Here is a 10,686-nt window from a genome sequence, read left to right on the forward strand (position 1 = left end):
CAGACATACACACATATATAAATACATACATGTATACATATATCTACATATATGTATGTATGTATGTATGTATGTATGTATGTATGTATGTATGTATGTATGTATGTGTGTATGTATTTACGCGTGTGTGTGTTTATGTATGTATGTATGTATGTGTGCAATTAAAACAATGAGAAAGTCATTATTTGCTGCTTAAATATTTGGGGTTCTATGTACATTAAAAAAGAAAATCTTTTGTCTAAATTGAGTATTTTACAACATTAAGCTACTGCATTAGAGTGTAATACTTTGGCCCCGATCTTTGTTAATACATTATGTACACTCACACACACACACACACACACACACACACACACACACACACACACACACACAAACACATGCACATACACACACACACACACACACACACTCACACATGCACACTTAGAATAAAACAATGCAGAATCACAACTTTCATACTTAACACAGAAACGAGATATTACATTGTAAACTAAGAAATTTCAGTCGGGAAAGAGAAGTTATTTGAAAATTTAAAGCCATGGAGAAGATCAATGAAGATGTGTGTTTGAAATTCACGGAGATATATGATATGATATGATATGATATATATATATATATATATATATATATATATATATATTCATCCATAAATAATGCAGTTTTTTTATACTTTTATTTTTCAAAATTAAGTTCATTTTTAATCTAAAATATACCCTCCTTCATTTTCTACAATGCTCTTCCATCTATCTGGTAGACTTGCAAGGCCTCTCTTCCAAAATTCACTTGTCCGTGACGAAAAATATTCCTCCAGTATTGCTCTGATCTCATCTACAGAATTCATATTTTCTCCGTCGAAATGATTTTGAAGATTGCAGAACAAATGATAATCAGATGGGGCAATGTCCGGCGAATATGGTAGGTGGGGCATCGTTTTCCATTCAAACCGCTTTAGTCTTTGGAATCTTATCCTCGCAGTATGTAGGTGACCGTTATCCTGATGGAAGAACACATTTCGTCTTGAAAATAAAGATGGTCATTTGCCTTCTGGCGCTGATTTAAGCCGCTCAAACTGCTCGCGGTAGATCTTTGTTATCGTTTGGTTTGGCTTAAAAGTTCAAAGTGGACTAAACCTTTCATATCCCAACAAACAAATAACAACACCTTACGTAGATGAAGACATTCTTTAGCCCGGACTGCCGGTGTTTCTCCCTTCTCTACCTACTGTCTTCGGCACTTGATATTTTTATAGAGAACCAATTTCTCGTCACCAATCACTATTCGGTTCAAAAAAGATTCATTCGTGAGACGTAACAGCAAAGAAGTACTCACATTTACTCTCTGTGCGTGATTAGACTTGGAAAGTTTGTGAGGAACCCATTGACCTAATTTGTTGTCTTTTTCGGTGGCACGCAGGTGTCGATAAATGGTTCAATGACCAAATCCAAGCTTCTCTGCTAGTTTTTCAAGTTATGATGGGTTTGCAGGACGTCCTCTTCGAGCTCTACATATCTTACAGGACGAGGCTTGTCTTCTAGGCTGTAGTTTCTAGCTCGGAATTTCTGGAACCACCGTTGTCACTGGCTTACGCTTATTGTCCGATCCCCATATACTGTATTAATATTCCTCGCACTTTCCATTCTGTTGCTGCCTTTATTGAACTCATAAAGCAAAATGTATCGAATATGTTGCTTTGTCACTTCCATTTTAGCTTTGAAAATATAACTTAAAATCGAACTGCTCTCTTCAAAACTTGCACTATGAATAAGGTCAAGGTAAAATTACAACCTGCTTTTATAGCAAGTTGATGCAAGTAGTCTATGGCGTCCCCCTCCGAATTTTAGTTCTTGCAATTGAGAAAACCGCATTATTTATGGGATGACCCAATTTGGTATCGAAAGTTATACCAGCCTCTGACATTACTCCGACATCCTAGCTATTCCGTTTAGAGTGAGGACCATTTTCTGCTATAGCTTGGGATTGAAGGGCCCACAGCTATTTAACGCCTTGCCAAAATATTTGAGGGATCTTTATGGAATAGGAGTAGATGTTTTAAAGAAACAATTTGACCTCCTGCTATCCGAGGTTCCAGATGAACAGATATCAAGGCAGAAAACTCAAAAGAGAACTGAAGTGTCAAACTCGCTCCTTCACCAAAAGCCAATCATAGAAGATTGGCCAATGAAAAGCCGATTACACTGGTGGTGCTCCAGCATAGCCACAGCCTTAACGCTGAAACGTATAAAAATATATATATAAGACCATAAATAAAGGCGCGTAGCCTAGTGATTAGGTGTATTCCACTCACAGTCATGAGATCGTGGTTTTGATTCTCAAACTGGTTGGGCGTTGTATTCTTGAGTAAAACATTTCCTTTTCCCGTTGCTTCAGCCCGCTCAGCTGTAAATGGGTAACCCTGCGATGGACTAGCTTACCGATCAGGGGGGGAATGTTGACCGGCTTGCCAAACCAGAGTAGTAAAGTCACATGGAAGCGATGTATAACAACATCCGTTTGGTCCCACACATGATACATAAATATATACATACACACACAGATACATATAGTTATAGATACGTGTGTGTGTGTGTGTGTGTGTGTCTCCGCACGTGCGTGTATAATAAGCATATACTCTTACTCTTTACTCTTTTACTCTTTTACTTGTTTCAGTCATTTGACTGCGGCCATGCTGGAGCACCGCCTTTAGTCGAGCAAATCGACCCCGGGACTTATTCTTTGTAAGCCCAGTACTTATTCTATCGGTCTCTTTTGCCGAACCGCTAAGTGACGGGGACGTAAACACAACAGCATCGGTTGTCAAGCAATGCTAGGGTGACAAACACAGACACACAAACATATACACACACACACCTATATATATATACATATATACGACAGGCTTCTTTCAGTTTCCGTCTACCAAATCCACTCACAAGGCATTGGTCGGCCCTGGGCTATAGCAGAAGACACTTGCCCAAGATGCCACGCAGTGGGACTGAACCCGGAACCATGTGGTTGGTTAGCAAGCTACTTACCACACAGCCACTCCTGCGCCTATATGTAGAAAACTTATTAAAAAATTCTTTTAAAATGTCATGGAGCAGAATATTATTGCGAGAGTTAGTTATCGTGTAACAAAAGAAAGCCATCCGTAGAACGAGATGCAACCAAGTTAACAGCCATTTCTTAGAAGTGTGACATGGTTTCAACCCCTCTCCGAAGCTTGTTTACGCATTCTTTTATTCTCTTATTTGTTTCAGTCATTTGATTGCGGTTATGCTGGAGCACTGCCTTTAGTCGAGCAAATCGGCCCCTTGACTTATTCTTTGGAAGCCTAGTACTTATTTTATCGGTCTGTTTTGCTGAACCGCTAAGTTACGGGCACGTAAACACACCAACATCGGTTGCCAAGCGATGTTGGGGGGACAAACAAAGACACACAAACACACACATACATACATACATACATACATACATACATACATACTACATACATACATACATATATATAATATATATATATATATATATATATATATAATATATATATATACGTTTTATTTATTATTTTGCACATTACTTAATCATAGTTATATGTTTTATCTTTTTATAATATGTAATTTTTCTAAATGGTATAACTTAATTTTTCATTATTGAATTGATAAAAGGTGAGTTTTTTCTAATTTATATATATATAATATTTTGTGAAATTTGATTTAGTATTTCTAAATTAGATTTTTCCCTGTAAGTTTGGAATAATATTCTCTCATATTATATATATATATATATATATATATATAAAGTTAATCCAAACATGAAAAGACAAAGAGAAAACACAACAACGCGAGGATGTGGAACAAATATAGTATTATTGGACGCTCAGGAAAGAAGGAAAGAAGGAGGATTTCAACGTTTCGAGCGGAGCTCTTCGTCGGAAACGTTCACTTAAAATATGATGCAATTGACACCAAGAAGCGAAACACTATTATCAGCCAGATATTTGTGTCAAGACAGGAAAAAAACTATTATAATCCACTGAATTTATTTCATGATACATGGTGGTTAAATGTTTCTTGAGCCAAATCCTGACATTGGTTTTAGGAAGAGAGGGTAAAAACTAATCTGTCTGTGTCACATGATAAAACTTATATTTCAAGAAATTTTCACTTGAGAGCACCGGTTTTGTTTGTGACTAATGTTTATGACTAATGATTTAGCGTAAGGTGTGGACATCGGAAATCCTCATTGGTTTCCCAACAAAACTGATGCGATACGATGCAGAGAAGAGTTTGCACTCCGCCAACAACAACAAAAAAAGAACATGTAATACTGCACACACCCCAGCAACATGGAGGTGCAGCAGGTGATGCAGTAGCAATCTGCCTGAAACTATCAAATGTTGAATAATAATAATAACAATAATAATAATAATTATAAATACCCCGATGCAGTTCCCATACTCTGATGCAGTGGCTCTTATGGCTTCTGATCTTAACTGATTGGAAGTGTTATCATGTACATTGCTTTGTCTTGGTATAGAAGAAGGGCTATAGCAAATATTCTGTTCAATACCACAAATTTGCTTGTCAGTTGTTTGACCATAACCAGTTGAGCATGTCTCTTGGTGGCTGACGATATGTGCATCTCTGATCACGAGCAGAAGTAGTGCGGGAGCATCATAACCATGTGTTGGGAGAGATTCTTAGAGGTTTGGATAATTCACCTTTGGAAACATGGGTGTTTCGTTCAACATCCTTAAACAAACCTTATTCAGGGACCTTTCGAGCGGATAGGTTACTCAACCAGAAGAAAATTCTAACTGGGCCCCACCTGCAAGGTCATGTGCTGTTTATCTTGATATGAGATCACCATGTCACACACATATGTTTGTGATGCATGCGCCTTGTGTACCCTTATTAGACGGGTAGTCATGATTGGTATACTGGGCTTCATATATTTTACCCCAGTGTCACTTTGATGGCATGCACTGCTCTCTCACTCAATAATAATAATAATAATAATAACAATAATAATAATAATAATAATAATAATAATAAGAAAATTCTAACTGGGCCCCACCTGCAAGGTCATGTGCTGTTTATCTTGATATGAGATCACCATGTCGCGCACATATGGTTGTGATGCATGTGCCTGGTGTACCTTTATCAGACGGGTAGTCATGATGGGTATATTGGGCTTCGTATATTTTACCCCAGTGTCACTTTGATGGCATGAACTGCTCTCTCACTCAATAATAATAATAATAATTTTGGTACAAGGACAGCAATTTCGGGAGAAGGGGTTAGTCGATTACATCGACCTCAGCGCTCAAATAGTAATTATTTTATCGGCCCCGAAAGGATGAAAAACAAAATCGACCCCGGCGGTGTCCTAACTCAAAACGTAAATTCGGAAGAAATGCCGCTAAGCATTTTGTCTAGCATGCAAACGATTCTGCCAGCTTAACAATATTAAATATAGTAGTAGTAGTAGTAGTAGTAGTAGTAGTAGTAGTAGTAGTAGCAGCAGCAGCAGCAGCAGCAGTAGTAGTAGTAGTAGTAGTAGTAGTAGTAGTAGTAGTAGCAGCAGCAGCAGCAGCATTAGTAGTAGTAGTAGTAGTAGTAGTAGTAGTAGTAGTAACAGCAACAATGACTATGATGATAATCCTTTTTTACTGTAGGCACAAGGCCGAAAATCTGGGAGCGGGGGATAGTCGATCACGTCGACCCCAATACTCGACTGGTTCTTAATTTATCGACCCCAAAAGGATGAAAAGCAAAATGATAATCGAGTATTCAAACGGACGGCAAAGAAGAAAACTTTTGAAAAAAACGATAATGGTTTGTGGAACTATCGTTTTATCCACACTTACCGTTATCGGTTTGCAAAACAAATTCTTTCTTTCTTTTTCTTTCTTTTTTTCTTTTACTTGTTTCAGTCATCCGACTGCGGCCATGCTGGAGCACCGCCTTTAGTCGAGCAAATCACCCCGGGACTTATTCTTTGTAAGCCCAGTACTTATCCTATCGTCGTCTCTTTTGCCGAACCGCTAAGTGACGGGGACGTAAACACACCCCATCGGTTGTCAAGCATGCTAGGGGACAAACAGAGACACACAAATACACACACATACATACTACGACAGGCTTCTTTCAGTTCCGTCTACCAAATCCACTCACAAGGCTTTGGTCGGCCCGGGCTATAGCAGAAGACACTTGCCCAAGATGCCACGCAGTGGGACTGAACCCGGAACCATGTGGTTGGTTAGCAAGCTACTTACCACACAGCCACTCCTGCGCCTATGATGATATTTGTTATAGATATATTTGTTATGGCACAAGGACAATTTCTTCGTCCTATGTATATCTAGGAAAAGATTATTTAATGTTTTGCTTCCTTGTTCTAGAAGTTAAAAAAGGTGATTTGTGTAGCCGTTTTACTTCCAACGTATTTCAGAATTCTCGTGATATTTTCTTACACAAACGAAATTCTCTCGAAATTATTATCAAGTAACTATATTTGTCTAGTGTAACATGTTCTCAAATATTTGTGGTTTACTCTCTCTCTCTCTCTCTCTCTCTCTCTCTCTCTCTCCATATATATATATAATATATATATATATACATATAATGAGCAAGCGATGTGTGTGTGTATATATATATATATATATTCATATATTTTACCCCAGTGTCACTTTGATGGCAGGAGTGGCCGTGTGGTAAGTAGCTTGTTTACCAACCACATGGTTCCGGGTTCAGCCCCACTGCGTGGCACCTTGGGCAACTGTCTTCTACTATAGCCTCGGGCCGACCAAAGCCTTGTGAGTAGATTTGGTAGACGGAAACTGAAAGAAGCCCGTCGTATATATGTAATATATATATATATATATATATATATGCGTGTGTGTGTTTGTGTGAGTGTGTTTGTCCCCTAGCATTGCTTGACAACCGACGCTGGTGTGTTTATGTCCCCGTTACTTAGCGGTCGGCAAAAAGAGACCGATAGAATAAGTACTGGGCTTACAAAAGAATAAGTCCCGGGTCGAGTTGCTCGACTAAAGGCGGTGCTCCAGCATGGCCGCAGTCAAATGACTGAAACAAGTAAAAGAGTAGATAGATAGATAGATAGATAGATAGATAGATAGATAGATAGATAGATAGATAGATAGATAGATAGATAGGTGCAGGAGTGGCTGTGTGGTAAATAGCTTGCTTACCAACCACATGGTCATGGGTTCAGTTCCACTACGTGGCACTTTGTGAGTGGATTTGGTAGACGGAAACTGGAAGAAGCCCGTCGTATATGTATATATATATATGTGTGTGTGTGTGTGTGTGTGTGTGTGTGTGTGTGGTGTATGTTTGTGTGTCTGTGTTTGTCCTACTTGACAACCGGTGGTGGTGTGTTTATGTCCATGTAACTTAACGGTTCGGCATAAGAGACCGATAGAATAAGTACTAGGCTTACAAAGAATAAGCTCTGGGGTCGATTTGCACGACTAAAGGCGGTACTCCAGCAAGGCCACAGTCAAATGACTGAAACAAGTAAAAGAATAAATGAATAAAAGAAAATATATATATATATATATATATAAAAGAATATATATATATATATATATACATCGCTCGCTCAATTTCAAATGTTTTCATATTGTTTTTAGTTGGTTATTTGGTAGAACTGACACATTTCTCTGTAACTCTGTAACCATGACACAATTTTTCATTTTATATTTTCACATCTCTGTCTAACAACACCAATAGATATACAGCAAAATGAACGCAATGATTGAATGTTGTGCTAGATTTGGGACAGTAAACACTTTTGCAAGAGTAATTTCTTTTCTTTCAATGTATTTTATAAAAAGTTAAAAGTTACGTTATTTACTAACTGGACCCGTGAATATTTCACGGAATTAATGGTAAACTTATTGGGTTATTTCTGAAAACTTTATCCTAAGAAGATATCGCTCATCTGCTAATCATTGAAAAGTGAAGGGAATTGGAATAAGATGATTACTTAATGCACTTTATATATATATATATATATACACTTTATCTACTTTATGCACAATTGTAGAGACTTAATACACAACACTCACCCTCTTTCTCTCTCATTATTCACCTCACCTTCTTCTACTCTCTCCTTTTTCTTTCGCTTTTCGCTTTTCCTTTCAACTAATCACGCGAAAGCGTTACAGACGGGCTAAGTAACGAAAGAAAAAACTTAGTTTAAAAAAGTACACATTTCACGCACCAGCACCTCTCCCTCCCCTCCCATATCTCCTCTCGCTATCTCCCCCACATCCCTCACCACATCACCCTCCTATTCCTCGCTTTCCCTTCAACTAATCACGTGGAAGCGTTACAGACGGGCTAAGTAACGGAGTGACTAGTAGAATTATTATAAGATTTGAAGGTTATTATGTACATATTAAAAATAAAATATTATGATGCCGATGAAATAAAAATACAAAGAAAAAGGAGAAGAAACTTACACAGTTGTTTGATGAAAGCTTTTCTAAAAACGAACAGCGATATGAACGAGAACTAAAACCACTGGGAGTGTGTTTATATTTTATTGACAATCTCATTTTTCCAGACTATATCAATTACAACACAACTATTTTAGGAAGGTAGAGGCAGCAATCATTCGTGAATGAGTGTGGCTTGGTCGCATGTACTATGCTTTTGCGAACGGTTTTAAGTACCTATGTAGTCATGGGTAGACATAGACACCGTTGCACGTGTCTTGTTCTATAGCCCCAGTCCTACCAAAGCTTCGTGAGTGGATTTTGTTGACAGAAACTAAAAGAAACCCATCGTCTATCTATCTATCTATCTATCTATCTATCTATCTATCTATCTATCTATCTATCTATCTATCTATCTATCTATTGAAAGAACCTGCCGTGTGTATGTGTGGGTGTGTGAATGTGTGTGTGCATATGTGTGTGTATAGTCCAAGGTGGTGCTCCAGCATGGCCGCAGTCAGATGACTGAAGCAAGTAAAAGAATAAAAGAATATATATGTGTGTGTGTGTGTTGTGTGTTTGTGTTGTTTGTCTTTACCACCGCTTGACGATCGGTGTTGGTTTGTTAATGTCTCCGTAATTTAGTGGTTCGGCAAAATAGACCGTTAGAGTAAGTACCAAACTTAAAAAAAGAAACAAGTATTGGGGGTCGATCTGTTCGATTAAAACCCTTCAAGGCGGTGTCCCAGCATGGCCGCAGTCCACTGACTGAAACAAATAAATAATTAAACGATAAGGCGAACACTTTCACAACGGAGTCGTGTACCTTTTTGTTCCACATAAAATATCGTAGAAAGCAAACACAAAAATGAATATTTCTAATTTTCTGTTTGATTAAATATTTTTTGTTTAAATAATATTTACCCTATTCTTTCCCTGTTATATCTATCTTTCTATCTCAGCAGCACCTTAAAAAAATAGCGCTCAATCACTTTTAACGAATTTTTGTAAGCATTTCGAAATTTTCAAGTCGCCTACTTATTTATTTCTATATTTATTGTAAACGGATTTGAAGAGCGAGAAGTTAGCAATTGTCCACTCCTTAACTGAAGCTACTAAATTGTTTATCTAGGGAAACACCTTCTACTTAACGTTATACCAACCAGCAGAGATCTTTAATTTCGATTCTAGGAATTCAAGATGAACATTTCTGTAGGTGTTAAATAGCTAATTAAGTAGTTAATTACCTATACAATAAAGAGATAAATAATTAGCAGACAGAAATATTTATACAGTTAATTACAACTTATAACAATAACATCCTGAATTGTTCAGTACTTTTCAATTAATTGGGCGATAAACTGGAAAACTCAGACGATTGGCCGAAATATTTGGCGATATTTGGTTATGTCTTTTTTATGTTCTGACTTGAAATCCTGCCAAAATCGATTTTGCTTTTGTTTCTCATCCTACCGTGTTTAATGAAATCAAATAGCCATAAAGAATAGCAATTTATTTACATTCTTATAATGCATGTGTTTTTTTAAAATAATATTTTCATACATATTTCTCCAAGAATGGCATCTTAAGATTTCCACAATATATATATATATATATATATATATTATATAATATATATATATCTATATATAAATATATTAAATGGAAAAATGAATTATCTTGTTAAGGATTATTCAAAATTTAACCGATACCTGGGTAGCAAAAATCACAACAGAAAAAAAACACGGTTGGTTGAAGTTACGACCTTGGGGGTGTCGCAACCGTGCCTTAGCGCGGATAATTGAAGTTTAATATATTTAGTGAAGGGAAGAAATGGAGCTGAACGAAGATTCTACAGAATTCCTTTTATTATTTTCTACACATGTTTCAAGGCCGCAAATTTCCAAATTCGGATTGAATAGGAGACCATTTTGCAGCATTCTCTTCAGGAAAATCCAGGAATTTAAAAATCCAAAAAACAATGCGCAACAAGGTATTCGAACAAAACGCTCCTTAGGAGCCCATGAAAAAGCACAAAACTGTCTCTCAATGTATAATATATATATATATACATACATACATACATATATGCATAAATATATATATACATACATACACATATATTATATATACAATATATATATATTATATATATATATATATATACATACATATATATATACATATATATACATATATACATACATATATATATA

The sequence above is a fragment of the Octopus sinensis genome, linkage group LG8 (assembly GCF_006345805.1).
Source record: "Octopus sinensis linkage group LG8, ASM634580v1, whole genome shotgun sequence".
Lineage (NCBI taxonomy): Eukaryota > Metazoa > Mollusca > Cephalopoda > Octopoda > Octopodidae > Octopus > Octopus sinensis.